Source organism: Python bivittatus, unplaced genomic scaffold, assembly GCF_059951505.1.
Source record: "Python bivittatus isolate LINGU-HERP-01145 unplaced genomic scaffold, Pbiv_v1 ctg000330_np1212, whole genome shotgun sequence".
Taxonomy (NCBI): Eukaryota; Metazoa; Chordata; class Lepidosauria; order Squamata; family Pythonidae; genus Python; species Python bivittatus.
The window spans coordinates 21,782,812-21,801,379 of NW_028277058.1; the positions used below are offsets into that span (position 1 = coordinate 21,782,812).

The 18,568-nt window shown below is 36.1% G+C and overlaps 1 protein-coding gene across 1 annotated transcript in view; it reads left to right on the forward strand.

Moving 5' to 3' along the window:
* TRHDE (thyrotropin releasing hormone degrading enzyme) overlaps positions 1-18,568 on the forward strand; it is a 259,991-nt gene that overhangs the window by 30,396 nt on the left and 211,027 nt on the right. The window lies entirely within an intron of this gene.

Below are 18,568 nucleotides of genomic sequence, written 5' to 3' on the forward strand. Positions count from 1 at the left end.
TCATTGCTTCAGTGATGCTATCTAACCATAATGGTGTCCTTAGCCCATATTGAATCTTTAGAGGTATCTACTTGAGGGTCAGGCCAGTGCTTTGTAAAATAATCCTGTTGCTTCTTCCTGGCTAAGCTGTACCAGTAAGAATTACAATTTCCCAATAAAAACACCCTGATACATATGTACTAACTGGATGACTAGGAAGGCAATTTAAAAGAATGACATTAATATGCTAAGCAAGTCTATTTTATATCTCTTTGTATTTCTGCAAAATAGAAGTATCTATAACATTTTGAAAAAAATGTAGTATGAAGTTACTATGAAAATGTATTACTATGTTCTTAGTGTGAGCATTACAAGAGGATCTGAGAATAAACTGTAGCTCAGATTTGGCTGTAATTATAAGTCAAGAACAGCCAAGTTACAAAAAAGTTGGCTTTTGTATATTGTCCTCAATGTAGGTAGTACTACATACTACATTCTTACAGTCCTGGGTCAGAGAATAGGAAAAGAAATTTAGGTATGTAGGTTAGGTATGCAATTAATAGTTACATACGAGACAAGAAGAAACCATAGTGACAATCCGTTTTATGAACATTGGTGCTCCTTATTTGTGGTAGGTTTGGACATAATCATGATTTTCTGTATTATTACTTTACTTCAGAGTAGAAGTCTGGAGGTGGAAGTTGCCTGGGACACTTAATAAATACTATCCTTTGCTACATTGCTGTATATAACTAGTTTTTATGTAGGAATCCAAAGTGATTGAGATGGAAATATTGAATTAGAATTGCTGTATTTTTTTTGGTGCAGTATGATGAATCAACAGCCATATTTTCAGAACTGCACAGTTGGCCAGTTCCATCGAAGTATGATAAATATAAACAAAACAAAATCTTCCAGGTTGAAGAGGGAAGAACACTAATAAAATGCCCAAATCATTGAACATTTGCATAGTTTAGTTGAACTTTTTCCTTTAAAAGAGATAAATGAATATATAGCTTCAGCGTCTATGATGGCTATGTTTCTGTATCATGATAAATGATGATTTAACATTACAGCTTTATGCCTAAGCAGACTTGGAGATTTTCTCTTCCACTTTTCACTTATCATTGCTTTTCATTTCATCCAACCTGATTAACTTTTTCTAGTCTTAACACTACTTTATTTGAAAGAACACAGCTTTAAGCAATGCCTTATAAAAATGACTTTTTTAAAAAACAAAGTGTAATTAAGAGTAACTGTATTTTAATTTTCATTCATAGAATTAAATTGCAGTAAATGAAAAACAGAAACTTTTGCTCTCCTTGCATCCATGTCAGATAGGGAGGGGCAGTACATAAGCTGAAACGTGAGCTAGATTGGCTCCTGTCATAGTGACTTGAAACTAAGTTATAATGCTAATTTAGTAGGAATAGCAATTCCTACCATTGTTGTCAAATGTTTGGTGATCAAAATTAGATGGAATGAAAGAGTCTGTTTTGCTGATGGCATGATTAAAATGCTATTAAAAAAGCAGAAGTTTTGTATTCAATACTATTCACAAATAATATGTCCAGTCCCAGAGATCGTTGTAGCGTATTCACTTGTATTGCAGAGCACACCCCATCCAAGTTCAGACTGATGAGCCCTTTCCAGTAGCAGATTGGTTTAGGCCAGTCACTTTTGTTTATAGTTGTTGGCCTAGATGAAGATCCATCCAGTATTATAGCACAGTTGCTTTTTCTTGAATGCTGTTCATGCTCTCTGTGCATTACTCACTCCACCCCCCATTGCTATTAGAATTTAAAGTAGAATGTATTTTAGGTTCTAGACATGAAGGTACAGATTGGATACTTAATTCATTGGAAAGTCAATTCTGCCCAGACAAGTCCTGGGAAACTGCTGATTATGTTCATGCACCCCAGCTTTTCCATCAATTCCATCTTTGATATCCTCATGAACCAACCCTCCACAACTGTCAGGAGTGCACATAGAATCCTCTGACTCTGATGTGGAGGGTGTGACTTGGACATAAGATACCCTTGTAACATTTGTGTGTGTGTGTGTGTTCTCACCCCCCCACCCCCTCACTCAGCCTGTACTGAGTGTACAGAATTGTACAGAATTGGACTTTGCTCAGAGGGGAGGGGATATCTGTCTCAGTCCCTCACTTGGATGGGGCTCCTTCACCTTTTCTGAAGCACTGGTGCTGAGGGGGCCCTCTTTTCCAGCCCCTCCTCTTCTTGTTTTGGAGGAGTAAGGACCTAATTTAGGCAAATTATTTGGCTTCTCATTCTGACAAGAGAGGGAATCAAGGATGTGGCCAGATGCTTGGAACAATTTGTTTTATCGCTTGTTCTCTGGATTCTTGCCCAACTTGATTTGTAACTTTTAGCTGACAAGTTATTAGAGATGCCTTAGTTAACATCATAAAATACATCTCTGAAGGCGAGCAGAATGTCTCCTTGGGTAAAAAAGGCAATTTGTCTGCTTAAGAAGCCTGCCGTGGATCTCTATGGATAGTTATGGTCTAGTCCAAAATTTACCAGGACTGAATAAAATGATTGAGAGAGTAGTAGCTATTCAGCTTCTGGCAGTTGTAGAGGAAAGAGGTTGTTTTGACCTGTTTCAAAATTATTTCAGAGCAGGCTAAGGGGCTGAGACTCTTGATTGGCCTGATTACTGATACTGTGTGGGGACTGACAGAATAAGTGATATGACTTTGTTGGTTCTCCTTGATCTCTCAATGGTTTTTGATACCATTGTCAACAGTACCTTTTAGATTGTGTGAGAGATTTGGAAATATATTTATTTTTGCTTTATTTATGTCACCTATTCCCAAAGGCCCTGGAAACAGGAAAAATGACTCTGCTGTGGTTCTGTTCCTCTCTCTCTGATTTCAGATGGTATCATTGCAAGACAGTTATTCTTCAAAATGGGAGATATTATATATTTTGTTTTTTATGGCTCTATTCTGTCTCCTGTACTTTTCAATAACTACATTAAACACTGGAGTGATAATCCAGAAATCTTGAGTTAGGTGCTGTTTTTGTGCTTGTGGCACCCATTTTTTTTTATGTGACTTCTTCAGGAAATGGTGTGAATTTCCTGAATGCAAGTTAGTATTGGCTTGTAGATACTGTAGTTAACACATTGAAAATGAATCCACACAATATGGATATCTCATTGTGAGTGGCCATAATTCTAAAGAGGTAGAAGATTTGCTGGTCTTGAATGGAATAACATTTTTCCATTCATGGGTACTTGGCTTGTTAGTGCTTTTAGACTTAAATCTGTTTTTGGTTTCCCAGATTGAGGGAAGTAGCAGAAGTATCTTTTATAAGCTTCAGTTGGTATGCAACTGTCCCCTTTTTAGAAGATAATAACTGTAAAATTGTGATGGACATGCTAGTAATCTCCAGGCTTGACTAAGTTAATGTGTTGTACTGGGGCTGCATTTGTGTCTAATTTGTAAACTTCCACTGTACAAAACGTGGCAGCCAGGTTGGTCCGAGGAAGAACCTGAAGAGACCATGTTACACCTGTTCCTATAGCACTGCACTGGAGAGTGCAAATTTCTGGAAAAAATGCAAATTGCTGGTCATTACTAAAGTCCTATGCAACTAAGGTCCAGGCTATTGAGAGAATGTCTCCTTCTGAATGTACTTCTACCTTTACACAGTTGCTGAGAGCTATGGTAGTAACTTGCGATTGAGAATTCTTTGTTACTTCAGCTCTTTGGAATCCATTCCCTGCAGATCTGAGTAGCATAACATCGTTATTAACTTTTAGAAAGCCCTTTAAAACACAGTTTTTCTGTAGGCTTTTAACTGTTGATTCCAAGTGTTAACTTTAATTATTAATTCTACTTGTTTACTTGATAGTTTTAACTAATATTGTTATTATTTTAAAGTTTTGATTTTAAATTTCTTTTTATTGTATACCACTGAGAACCTTTGGTACTCAGAGATATATCATGTTTAATGATGGTGGTGGTGATGATGATGATGATGATGAAGATAATAAAATCCACAGAAATTTTTTATCTGTGTAGAGTGAAAAAAATAAATACAGGTATGCATAAAATGGAAGATAAGTGTTATTTCAAATCTGATACAAACAATCATGCCCTATAAGTTCTGCTGGATGGTTTCAAATTGGCCACAGTTTAGTAGAAACAAAATCCAGAATGTTTTGTTTGTTCTTGCTTTTAACTGAAACAAAATGTTTAGGAATCCTGGAGTGATTATATGAAGCAGATAGCTAAGGCTGGTGCACATCACCCCCTCAATCCTTCCTTTTCCTCCTAGCCCCTGCACTGGCTTGTCTCACACCTATCTTCCCAGCATCTCCCCTCCTCTCCCCTCCCCTCTTCTGCCTCCTCTCAGCTTCCACTATTTCCCAGCATGGTGTAATCCATTAACCCATTCACCCCAGATCTTCCCATTGCCTTCCCTTGCCTCCTCTTGGTTGCCGCTGCTGATACCCTGACCTGTATTCCTGCTTCATATCAGATGATCTCTGCAATAAACAACCGGCTTCCAACATGGCATATCTACTGGCCTGCCCATCACACCAATCTCCCCAGTGCCTTCCCTCTCCCTCTCGCCCCTCCCCCAAATTTCTGCCCAGAGCAACTGCATCTAAGTCTGTATCCAGAACAAAACAACCCTATTTTGTTCCATATATGAAGCAAAACATCTGAAACATGCATGTGCCATTCAGATGCAGACCATCAAAACCAGCTGTTCTGTGCACAAAACAGTTTGAATATCCCTAAAACGAGGTGTCTTAATTTTTCTCAGTGTTCTGAAGTTTTTTTTTTTTTAAATAGTAAACCCTCTTTTTTAGTCCATAATCCTTACCCATATGCAATATTTGGATTGTGAGCCCAGCCGCTTCATGTCTGATGCAGACAGCTCCCCTGTGTCTGTTGGCTGTTTCTTAAAGCAGTGTTTCTCAATCTTGGCAACTTGCGTGCTGGCTGGGGAATCCTGGAAGTTGAAGTCTACACAACTTCAAGTTGCCAAAGTTGAGAAATACTGTATTAAAGGAACATTATTTCCTGGGTTTGGTCGTAGTATATAGGCTCAGAAAAACACATCCTCACGTTAAGGATGCTTAGAAGCACTGACAGACTGCCAATGCATATTTCTTTCCTTTCACCACTTTCATGCTTAACTCAGTGTCTCTTTTCCTAAAGTCACATGGCTAACCTACAAGGCTTGGAGAAGGTGAGGTTCCTTTAAATACAAGCTAGCAGAGGGAACCTTTACTGGATCTGATGCATTCTTGCCTGATATAGGTAACTCCTAATGGAGGGTTGATGGTTTTCTTTTTTTAAAAAAAAAATCCTAATAGGAAATATATTACAGGTAGTGAAGGTTTTGTGATTGGAAATGTAATTTAAATAATAAAATATGCTTTAATTATATTCCACCGTCTAAACATTTCAAGGTTTCAACATTTCTTATATTAGAAATTGTTTTATTAATAACTCTCCAGTTATTAAACAGGAAGCATACAACATGTTTCAATTTGAACTGCAACCACTCAGTTGTTTTAATGTTTTCTTTGAAGATTATGCAAAAATGCTTAAAGGCTTGCTTATAGATTTTGTCATTCTGCCTTTCTACATTTACAGTATGTCTCTGTGTTGCTTGGGCTGTAATGTTTTTCTTTTTTACAGAGTCTCTATTTTGTCAGTTTGGATTCACTATGTGTATATATCTGCCACTTCTTATCTGTATCTCTGTTGGCTGGTTAGTCAAGTAATCATTTTGATCCTTAATTCAGCCCTTGATCTCTTTTCAGAAGGGAATCCTGAGATATGAATAATACTCTAATTGATTCACTCCTCCCATTTCCTCTTCATATTTATAATCTTAGAGTCTTAATTTGCCTTTGTGAAGTTTCTTTTTAAAATTCTTTCTACAAGTGACTGGGGAGTCTTTTTTCTTAGTTGAAGTGATTCATTGCCTAGAGAGTTTAGATTTCCTTAGGCAAGCAAAAACTTTGGGTATGTGTGCAAGGCATCATTTTTGTTATCTTCCTGCTATGGTTTTCTTCATTCAATTATATAATTTTAAAAAGGTTGATTCACTTCTGAAGTGAATTTAAGGGAGAAAATTCAGTCTTGCAATCAGTTCACCTATTAATATGCTTCCTCCTATAATGGATTTCTTTTTGTAGGAGCCATACATGAAATGGGCGTTTTAGTTGTTTCCATATTTCATAGTTAATGGACTTTCCTGTTTTCACCCATGATTGTTTGCCTTTTCTCTCTGACAAGATTCTAGCCTCAAGAAGCCAGGCCCTTTGCTTCCATTAACATTCTGACTATTCCCAATGAAGTAACCATGTTTATTCAGAATAAGATGCCATTCCAGTCTATACACAAATGTATAATAATGCAGTAATAATTCTACTAGGGCTTTCTGTTGTGCCTTTCACAAAAATAGTTTTTTAAGCCTATATAATTGGACATGAGATCAAGTCTGTAAGCATCTGAATCATAGTAAATAAGTTCAAAGAGAGTGGAATGCCAAAGGGAAATACCAGATATATGGCAATAATCACAACATAACTCTCCTCACTAAGCTCAAAGGGGCTTGTTTTTCCCTCCTTAAGAGGTTTTTTTTAAAAAGTTTTGTCTTCATGTTTGAAGAATTGTATACCAGAATTGTAATGCATTGTCATATAGACTTCTTCTAGTAGAGCATGAAGACCGCCCCTTTTGATACTGTTGTAATGTTCACATATGCCTGCACTGTTGACCAGGAGGCCTCATCTTACCTGTGTTAACTTACATTAACACTGGATAGTATGAATAACTTCTTTGCATGCATAGGTAATAAGTTCCCTTAAAGCAGGGGTCCTCAAACTTTTTTTTTTTAATTTTTAATTTTTTACAACAAACACAAACAAGAGCATAAAAAACGTAAAAACCATCTTCTATCTTAAACCGTGTGTCAGCCAGTTACCAATCATTTGTGCCATCCTTTCATAGTCTTCACTCACCATTTATATAGAGTCTCATATTATCTATCCAACATATATTTATATATTTATCAGTTATCAATTATTATTCATTTGTTACTAGTCTATCTATAACACCAGCTTTCATTATAAGATTTGTATCATTTTTATCCATTGATTATATATATATATATATATATATATATATATAGTAATTTATATCAATTTATCAAGTTTCTATTATATAATTTCCTAATCTATTACATTACTATATCTTTTCGTCCAACCATTGATAAAACAAATCCCATATCATATAAAAGCAGGGGTCCTCAAACTTTTTAAACAGGGGGCCAGTTCACGGTCGCCCAGAATGTTGGGGGGCCGGACTATAGTTTGAAAAAAAATGAACGAATTCCTATGCACACACAGGATCCCTCCCGCGGAGTATGAGGAGAGGAGGAGAGCCGCCGGACCCGGCATGCCTGTCATGTAGAATAGTCCGGCTCTGCAGTCTCCCTCCTCATGCATTGCCTGCAGCTCCCGACACAGCCCTGACACTTCTGCTTCTGACAGACAGCAGCGGTGGCCAATCAGGCGGGCAGGCCTGATAAATGACCCTGGCGGGCCGTATCCGGCCCGTGGGCCGTACTTTGAGAACCCCTGCCTTAAAGGATAGGTCCTCTTGTTACAAGAATTCATAAAACTGATGCATGTATAGCAGTTTTTACAAATACTGTAGATATCACTTGAGATTGGTCTGAAACATTCTATCTATGTACTATCTCTGCATGTTTTTTAAAATTTATATTTATTAACAATTTTTACAAAGAAGAAAAGACTAATCAAAAGAAAAAAGGAAAGGAAGGAAGAGAGAAAAGGACAAAAGGGCAAGAAACAGAAAACAAAAGACAATAAAAAACCTAAAGTTTAAAAATATATGAATAATTTCCTATCTTATTTTCAACAGATAATTATAATCTTAATACCCCTCTTCCCTCTTAGATGTTATACAAATCCCTTCAGCCCCTCATTTAATCCACATCTTTCTTAATCTTCAAATCCATAAATCATCACTTCATATTTTTCTTCTGTCAGAAAAAAAGTCCATGTAAGGTTTCCAGTTTTCAAAAAAGTTATTGTTTTTTCTCTGACTAGACAGATCAGTTTTGCCATTTCCGCGAATTCTGTCATTTTCACAATCTATTCCTCCACTGTGGGAATTTAATTATTCTTCCATTGTTGTGCATACAATAATATTGCTGCACTTACCATATACAAAATCAGTCTACCATGAGTCTTTTCTAATACATTGTCCATAAGTCCCAATGAAAAGAATCCTTTTTTTTTGCAATATTAATCTTTAAAATCATTTGCATCATTGTGTGAATTTGTATCCAAACTTTCTTCACCTTCTCACAAGTTCACCATGCATGATAAAGTGTTCCCTTATGCTTTTCACATGTCCAGCACTGTTTGAAATACCTTTGTACATTTTTGATAATTTTTCTGGTGTCATATACCAATGATACATTATTTTATAAAAAAAATTCTCTTAAATTATGACACAATGCAAATTTAATACCAGTTACTCATAATCTCTCCCAAGTGTCCATCTCTATGTTATATCCAAAGTTAATAGCCCATTTTGTCATGCAGTCTTTACCTTGTTCTTCTTCTATTTTAAATCTTAACAAAATTTTATACATTTTTGTTATTACATGTTCATCATTTGTACATAGTTCAGTTTCAAATTCTGTTTTTTGTTTTTCAATTCCAATTGTCTTTTTATCCAAATTAAACCTTTCTTTTAACTGTGCATATGAAAACTATGTCCTTCTGCAGTCAATTGTGCTCTTGACTTCATCTTAATTTCCCCATCCTCCTGTATTTATAATTTCTCTCTATCTACTGTTTCTTTTCTGTAGAATGCTTCCTGTGCTAAGGTCGATAAAGGTATATTTGGCCATAATCTGGGTTTGTATTTGTCCATTCTCTCAATATGGCACTTCTTACATAGTGATTTTTAAAATCCAAATTAACCTTATTGTACAATAAAAACCCATGCCAACTAAACCTCATGGGCTTCCAATTCTAACATTCTTTTATTTCTCAGCAAAACTCATTCTTTCATCCAGACCAAATAACAGGCAGCAAAATACAATTTGAGGTCAGGTAGTCCTAGCCATTAAAATGACACTGGAGAACCTGATCCTTTACCTTCTTTCTGACAAAGTGCACAAGTATATCCCTTGGTATTTTTCTCATTTTTGCATATCTTGTATTAATTCTGTATGCTTTGTCCAGTTCTGATTCCATACTTTCTTCATCCCACTCCCAAAATTTGGATAGGGACTCCACAATTTTCTGTCAAATATCTTGACCAGGTTCTTCTTGCACTGCCCTCAATCTTAAACAAAATTCATTCTCTCTTAGTCCGAAAAGGACCATATTATCTAAGGTCCTTCCTGTCTTCCTATTGGTTATTTCTGCTTTATTTTCCAAAATTTCTATTTTTTCTTTGTTCTGTTTAACTTCTCTATTTTTTTGTAGAATCCTTCAAATTTTTATCCCCATTTTTTCCATATTTATAAATCTCTCTTCCACTATCTCTTCTAAATTTGTCAGCTTTTCTTCAACTCTTTTAACTGATGCAAAACACTCTTCCCCAGTTGCTCAAACACTTTTTGTAAAGTCTCTTGATTCTTATGCCACCTACTGACCTTCTGTAAATGATCCCTTCCTTGCTATGACCATTTCTACAGCTATTGCTGCTTTTCTTGTAGTGGCCATTTTTCTTTGTTAGAAAGTTTATAATCCCAAAGACATAAAGGAGAAGAAAAATAATATCCAAAAAACTCTCAATTAGCAGTTCCTTATTCACAATTACCACTTTGTATCAAAGTCTATGTTCCCAGGATTTTTCATAATTTGCTGTTTCCTGTTTGTCAATCGTGTCTTTGTTTAATGAAGTCAGCCAATCCTCTTCATCAAATAATCTAAACAATTCTTTTTCCTATGAAGGTACTTTTATTTAATTAATTATTTCAACTGTTTCTAATTGTCAAATTAATAAAACTCCAAATTTGACTGTTGCCTTATCCTGTTAATAACTTTCTTAGTCCAAACTCCAGGCAAGCTTTTTGCTTCTAAATTCTCTTTATTTTCTCTGCCTCTTAACTTTTAATTCTTTCCATGGGTTGAAGGTCCACTTACCCAGTTGGTATTAGTTTCTCTGTTGGATTGAAGGTCTCTATTCGCTGTAAATTCTTTGTCCCCAAAAATGTGCTTCAGAAAGTAGACTCAGCAAGCACAGTGTCTGTCTGAAGTTTTGAGGTTGGTGGTTGTCTTCTGTGGGTCCTGGCACTCTACTCTACAGAGAGTAGCTGTACAGTATCCCTTTGGATCTTACCATTCTGCTCTCAAGGAACAGCCCTCCGGAGCGCAGATGGGGAATCTGATGGCTTCCTCTTGTGTGAGGAAGCTCCATTCACTCAGGCATAAAGGCCAGCTACTGGCAATCTCCTCAGTGTCATCTCTGCCGTTTAGCAGAGGTGTGTTAGCCTGCCATTGTTCTACTTGGAAACCTACCATCTCTGCATGTTGTTATGTACATTTACATGTCTAAAGAGATTATTAATGTTGTTCCTATATCTGTATATGATTAGAAGTGTATTCCTACAACCAAATACATCCTGTAATAAATGTCAAGTGTTTAGAAACAATGTTTCTAATTACATAGATATGGCTATTATAAATTAAAGTTATAAGTAGTGTTGGATTAACTTTCTTTTTAGTTGGTAATTGAAGTAAACCGTTTCTTTTGATACTCTTTAACTGCTGTTCTAGTATATCCTCTGGCACACAGCTGATGCTCCAAGATCTTTGCTTATTTTAAGCAGTATGGTGACAGAGCTAGCTATTTTATTTTGTGGCATGTTGGAGACAACTAGTAATTAGTACTTAAATACATTCTAGAAAACAACAGGGCTTAATTTCCAGATGGAAATATGACGGTGAAATTTATCAGGTTCTTCAGGGAGTGTAGCTTTCTTCAGAACAGAATTTGGGGTACAATGCTTCTTTTTGTCTTTCCCTTGCTCTAGGGCCTGGGGAAAATAAAGTATAAACTCGCAATAGTCATTCTGTGATCTTTAGCTACCCAAGTGTTATTTGAAGATAATAGTTTTAGAGTATCTTGTGATGCTTTTAAGGATTAGTGAGGTAAAATATGTGAAGTAAACACTTGAAATGTAGTGTATAAATGCTAAGTATTATTAAGGGATCTGGGATGAACCCCAGAGCTTATTATTAGTTCAATTGTTTGATAGAATAGTTTGCTCAATTAGGTTGGCATGCATGCTATATTTCTCCCTTTAGTGCTGATAGGACAGTTTATCCATCTCTTCATGAACTGCCTGTCCCTTAAGTCCTTGCTATTGAACTGAACCCTAGAATTTTGTGTAAGGGAAGGACAAATATTACAAGAAGCATTAAACACAGCAACACAGCTCCATCATTCTTCTTCTATATAAGTTATAGGTAGTCCTTGCTTACCAACTGCTCATTCAGTGACCGTTTGAAGTTACAACAGTGCTGAAAAAGGAGATTTACAACCAGTCCTTGAACTTGCTGTCACAGCATCCCTGTAGTCATGTGATCGTGATTCAGGCACTTGGCAACTGGCATGCATTTATGATAGTTGCAGTATCCTGTGGTCATGGATCACCATTTGTGTCCTTCACAGCCAGTTTCCGACAAGCAAAGTTAGCGGGGGAGCTGGTAGGAAGTCACAAGTCACGGTCGCATGACACTGCTCTTAACAACTGTTAAGTCTTCAGAGTCACACTTTTGCTTCCATAGAATATCATATCTGCACTATTCTGATCTTTGTAGTATAGATACATCAAAGCATCGTAATATCTTTTCCAAGGCCTTCATGAGGACTTTACCAACTTCTAGTCTGCGGCATATTTCTTGACTGCTTGTTCCTTTACTGTTGATGATCCTAAAAGGCAGAAGCTCTCTACTACTACATCCTCATTATCAGTTCTAAGGCTGGTTGCTGTACCTGTTCTCATTAGTTTGATTTTGATATTTAATTTTAATCCACAGCTTCACATGATCAGCAAAATCAAAGGCCTTTCTAAAATCAGTGAAGCACATAGTGACTTATTTTTGGTATTCCTTCACTTTATCAATTATCCAGCATGAATTAGTAATAATATTTCATGTTGCTCAGCCTTTTCTAAAGCCAGCTTGAACAGCTGGCATCTCCTTTTCCATGTAGGGCTCTGATCTGCATTAGATAATTCTAAGCATTATTTTCCTAGCATTTGAAATAAGAATATTGTATCATAGTTTGCATGCTCTGTTAGTTTCCTTTTTTTGGGGGATTGGAATGTAGATTATCCTCTTCCAATTTGTTGGCATAGCAAATCTTTACTGATTCTTGTTCTGATGCTTGTCTAATTTCTATGAGTTCCTGTAGCCTTCCCACTTGGTAAAGACAAGTGCTGATCTAACTTCTACTATTAGAGGTTCTTGTAAATAGATAACATATTCTAAGGTATCTTGAATGCTGACATCTCTACTGTACAGTATTGCAGTATATTCTTTCCATCTTAGTTTGATCTTAGGTTAATGCAAGTTGGAGGTTGTGTAATCCAGGGATTGCCTGCATTTAGAGAGACAGTCCTGTAAGACAAAAGTTATGAAGGGCTTTATAGATAAAAACTACTTTTTTGAATTTTGCTTGGAAAATACTGGCACAGTACAGATACGTCATAGCTGAAATGCCTCTCACCTACTAGCAAGGAGGCTGTCTTATTCTGCCACAACTAAAATCCTCATTGGTTATGCAACATTCACTGTGCTGCAAGTACTTTCCTGTTAGAACATGATGCAAAAAATCTTGAGCATTTGCAGTTTTGATATATAGGTAGTCCTCGCTTAATGACCACAATAGGGACTGGAAAATTGGTCATTAAGTGAGGCAGCCATGACTGGACTTGATTTTACGACAATTTTACAATGGTTATTAAGTGAATCACTGCAGTCGTTAAGTGAATCATATGGTCATTAAGTGAATTCAGCTTCCCCAATGAATGTTTTTTGCTGGAATTCATTTAATGACATATTCACTTAATGACTACAGTGATTTGCTTAACAACCGTCATCAAAAAGGTCTCAAATCATGATCAAGTGACTGTGGAGGGTGGTGTGATAGGTTGTGATAGTTGTAAGTGTGAGTATAGGTTGTAAATAACTTTTTCTTAGACCATTGTAATTTCAAACCATTGTTAAACAAATGGTTGTTAAGCGAGGATTACCTGTAGAAGTCTAAACATTAACATTTGTATATTCTTGGAAGATACATGTTTTTCTTAAAATCAGGTACATCTCCTTAATTTTTTCTCTAGCCTCGTGGAAGCAAGGTGAAAGATAGGATGAATTACTCTTGGTTCCATTTTGTACTCATATTCAAATTAATATGTACTTAGCTGATTTCTTTTTACAGGAATTCTACAGATCCAAAGATGCTAAGAATGTTTCATTTATACAAATATTTTGCATTTATGGTTGAGAAAGGAATTATTATCCTTTACTTTTATCAGCAATATACTCCCCATATTATACGTGTTCTTAAACAAACAAAACAATCTATGGCATAGTTACTTAAATAACAGGCTTTCCTCCCCCTGTGTTTTTCATATATTTGCACTGGATGGAATTAGGGTCATTGTTGTGGCCAACCCATATAAGTTCCAGGTTGAATGTAGTGGATGTGATGAGAGGAAGTCTGGTGTCAGACTGGGGTTCTGCATGTTGTTCTTGTTTGATGTGTAGCAGACTCTAGTTGTTAGCCATACCACCTCTTTCTAGTGATCACAGAAAATGAAAAAAGAAAGTTGATGGATTGGTTATAGATGAGGAAAGGTGAAATATTTTTCATCTTTCTCATTCTCTCTAACTTTCAATCAGACACCCAAAATGGTAGTCCCAGATATTGATTAGTTATGATGCCTGTATCCTTGGAGCAAAACAGCCAAAAGGAACAAGAAGACACTGTCTTGTCAGTCTTCTGCCTTTTCTGAAATGCTGTAAAGTCATTACAGTCAGGAGATAAAAGCACACAAAATATTATTAGCTATTGATTCCATGACATGAAGCTTGGGGTGGAATGCATAATGCTCCAAACTCCGGTTTTCCAACACTGTGAGGGAGAGTGGGTTGGGAGAGAGTGGCTGGTCCAAAGTCACCCAGGGAGCTTCCTTGGATAATTGTGGACTAGAACCTGAATGTCTCTGTTCTAATCCAACGTCATAACTGCTAAACCACACTGTGCCTCTTAAGTTCTTAGAGATCATACCAATTAAACACCAAAATGAAATAAGCTGCTATAAAAATTAGTGAACTTTAATACATGCTTAAGTATTAACTGGTGTCATTCATGTTAACCTCCTTTAACTCCTGGATTGTATCTAATGAATTAAGTATTAGACAATTATTCTCTTTTATATTTAAAATAGTTTTTAATATTTAAAATATTTAAAATCTCATGTAAACTACAAGCCTATGTAAACACATACTAATGAGTAATCTATACTAAAAACAATAAAAATGTACATAATTTTAATAAGTCAGATTTTCATATAAAATAATTTTATATTTTAGTACGAATACCTGAAATGCACACAATTCTTGAGCATGTGCTATTAATAATATATATATAGTGATATGTTTTTAAGCATAAAAAAATTGCATTTGCGTCTGCGTCAGAGGTCTCAACTCTGTGTTGGAAGGGATCACATTTGAAAGGGATCACATTTCTTTTTTTAAACCTGGTCAGGCTTGCATAGCAAAGCAGGAATGTTGTCAAAATCCAGTATGGGTATTGTTCTTTATCTGTAAAAGCCCCAGTGGATTGAAGTACTGCAAAGTTTGAGAATCCCTGTGACACACAGATTAAAATGTATTATTAAAAGTAAGTAGTATATTTATTTCTTGCTCAACATTATTTTCCATGAAAAGTGGGAGGTCACAGAGATTAATTTATCTTTTTAGGTTGTCATGGTACCACAAAGTTTAAGAATCCCTGGCCTATGTTTACAGATATATGGATCCATATATAACTGTACTCTCCCTACTATTGTTCATATCATAGTTGCAAGTAGAGATGTAAAATTTCCGGAAACTGTTTTTTTCCCTGTTTTTTCCGGAAAAAAATAGAAATTTTGGAAAAATTGAAAAAAAGTTCAGTGTGGAGTAGTTTTACAAATTGCGTGAAATGCAGTGTATATAAAAGTATTGTGCTTGCAATAAAGCAGGTAACCACCCCCCTTTCCCTCAAAAGCAACAAAAAAAGCAAGAAACCATCAACATAAAAAATAATCAGATTTGCCCCTTAGCACCGACAGCAAATAAAGTTAAGGTCCACCTCAGTATTTAAGCTCCATAGAAGGTCTACCCTTTGAGTGGTGCTTTAAAAAAAAAAGAAACAGAAGACACAACATATAGATGCAGTTTATTCTATCTCATTTTCTGAACTACTGCCATCATTTTACGTTTCTTCTTCCTCTTCCTCTTTGTCATTTTTCTCATGGACTTCTAAAAACTTTAGGCTTGCACGAATTGAAACAAGCTTTTCTCCCCTTTCACAGGTCAGTTTGTTTCTTGATTTGGTTTGAATATTACCAAACATAGACCAGATTCTTTCACATGCAGCAGAAGATGCAGGAATCTGCAGTCAGCGAGATGCAAGAGGGGTCAGGGGCTGTGTGGTGCAGAGGGGTATGTTTTGCAGAATCCCAGAATGCATTCCTGGCCCAAATCCCTGAAGATGTTCTATATTCTGCAACACTTGAAAGTACTTCTCCAACATCAAGTCCTAAGTGCGCAGCTTGTTTCGTAATCCAGTCAAATGCAGCAGCTGTATTCTCACCACTCACACCACTGCCTTTGAACCTTGGATCCAGTAGATTTGCAGCAGCATGTATTGGATGGCAACAAAATTCTTCCCGTTTCTTAATAAAATCTTTCACTTTACTTTTTTCAGCAGTTGTAAGTGGAGATGCACTTAGGTTTAGGTGGTTAGGAATTTCTGACAAAAGTGCAGTGTCTGATTCAGACGAACGGATTGCTGAAAAAATTGGTGTTAAAATCTGTAGGGAGTTCTGCAGCTGAACCCAAAACACGTCCTCATCAAGCACAGTGTTCCTTATATTTCTGGGAATTTTAAGATCCTCAATGATTACTGTTGCTTGAAGAGCTTCTTTGTTTTTTAGTAAACTTTCAAAGGAGATCACCACTCCACCCCAACATGTTTTACTACAGAGCTTCAGTGTCACTATTTTATTCTGTGCATTTTTTCCTTTTTGCTTCTTCTTGAAGATTGCTGTGACAACATGGGTAGCTTTTACATATTTGATAACTTCTTTAGCTCTTCTATAAATCCTTTGAAGGGTGTCCAGTTTCATGAAGTCACTAAGAAGTAAGTTTAGTCCATGAGATGCACATCCTATCGCAGTACTATGTGGATACTTGTCCATTATGATTTCCCATGCAGCTTTCATATTACTTGCATTGTCGGTCAGCAAAGCAAATACTTTACCACTCTCAATTTTCTCTAAAACTGCACATATTTCACTGCTGATATACAGTACTCTGCAGTATGTCTGTTCTCTCCAGTTTCAGTGCTTCTGTAAAAGACTGGTTGAGGTGTTGTTACCACAAAGTTGATGATTCCTTCTCCCCGAACATTTGTCCGTCCATCTGTAAGTACTGCAAGACATAGAGCTTCACTGATTTTTCCTTGTACAGATTCCATCACACGCTCATATTCTGACTCCAAAAGAGGCTTGTTCAAGGAATGTCTGCTTGGCAAATGATATGATGGTCGTAATAATTTAAAAGCTTCCTGCCCATATGCATTTTCAGTTACTGACAATGCTGATCCAGAAGCATATATTGCTCTGGCAAGGGCATGATCAATTTTCTCCTGATTTTCAGGTGTCATTTTATCTATAACTGAAGGTATGGTGCATTTTTGTGAGGCAGTGGTTTGCAACACTTCTTTACTTGAAGATGCTGCTGGTGAAGAAACGCTTTGAAATGATCCAGAAGCAGCAGAAATAGTGTTTCTGGAATTTGGAAGGGAAAGCTACTTGCACTTTCATTCTGGTCCTCATCATTTAATTCCATAAAGTATTTTTTAATGTCTTTAGGGCACCTCTGGCATGCAAGAATGTGTTTTGTCATCCTTGTAGCATTTGGAAAAGAATATTTCTTCTCACAATATTTGCAAATTGCAGCTTTGCTCTCAGCAGAAACTGCACTGTGGAAATGTTTCCAAACTCTAGATGTTGGTCTCACCATTTTACTGAGAGGAGGAAAAGAAAAACCAATTTACTGACCAGACTATAGGTAAACATTATGTTGTGATGGTGGAGAACATTAATAGGAATCATTTAAGGGTTACAAAAGAGAAACTAATTTGTCAGACAAATTTACCCTCTTACCGGTCAGTTAAGGCCTGAGAGGTGGACAGAAACTATCATCTCCTGTATACCAACAATTACTCAGCTGTAGGAGGTCTGAGGTACACAAGTAAACTAAACTGGAGGCTTTTCCCTGCAGAGCCCCCTAGTGGCACAAATGCATATTTCTCCTGTTTGAGAACTGCATTGAGAAGTACAGTGTTACTTGAATTCTATTCCAGGATTTGCTGTCTTCAGCTGAGAGAACTTGCAATAATTTAAGACTTTACAAAAAGTCTCAGAAAGCTTTCATTAAGGTCTTCATGTTATATAGTTTGAATACCATGTCATAGATATATTATTTATCATTGGAAAAGAACATATTCCACACACTTTGTTTTTCAATTTTTCCGGAAAAAAACGGCTTTGGAAAAAAATGGAAAAAAACCTGTTTTTCCCCCAATTTTTCCAGCTTTTTTCCAGGCCTTCCCATCTCTAGTTGCAAGTTAAAGATGCCTTAAATAAGCTTTAAAATTTAATCAATAAAAAATTTCTATGGGAGTGGGTGTAATGTGCCTTAAAATTAATTTGAACAATCACTATAAATTCACAAATTTTGGTGGATCAGATCCCTGACTTCAGTGAATAAACACGATGTTTTTACAGGAATTGTGGGTATGTGTTTGTGGGACAGAATTGGATAGGTGGAAAGATGATCTGTGAAATCAATAATACCAAGAACTGGATTTGTTAAATAATTGACTAAAAATAATATTTTGCAATATCATATCCATTGTTATCTAAATAGAAAAAGCAGAACAATGAAATAAAATGTGCTACTACTGATACTACCTAGGTGGCCTATTTTATGATGATTTTGTAACCAATGTAGTTGTTATATATAGCTAGGACACAATTAGAAAGTTCAGCATTATTTATCTAGATCCTTTTTTCATTTATTCCAATATTTAATCTTTTTTCATTTTATTTAATTACAAGCTAGGTTTTACAATTTTCAAGGAGAAAATGAAAAAATACGACTAATACAAGTACAACTTTAAGGAATTGAATAAATAGTAGAGATTAAAAAAAATTAAGCCATAAAATGGGGACGGATAGCTAACAAATGTCAGATTAGC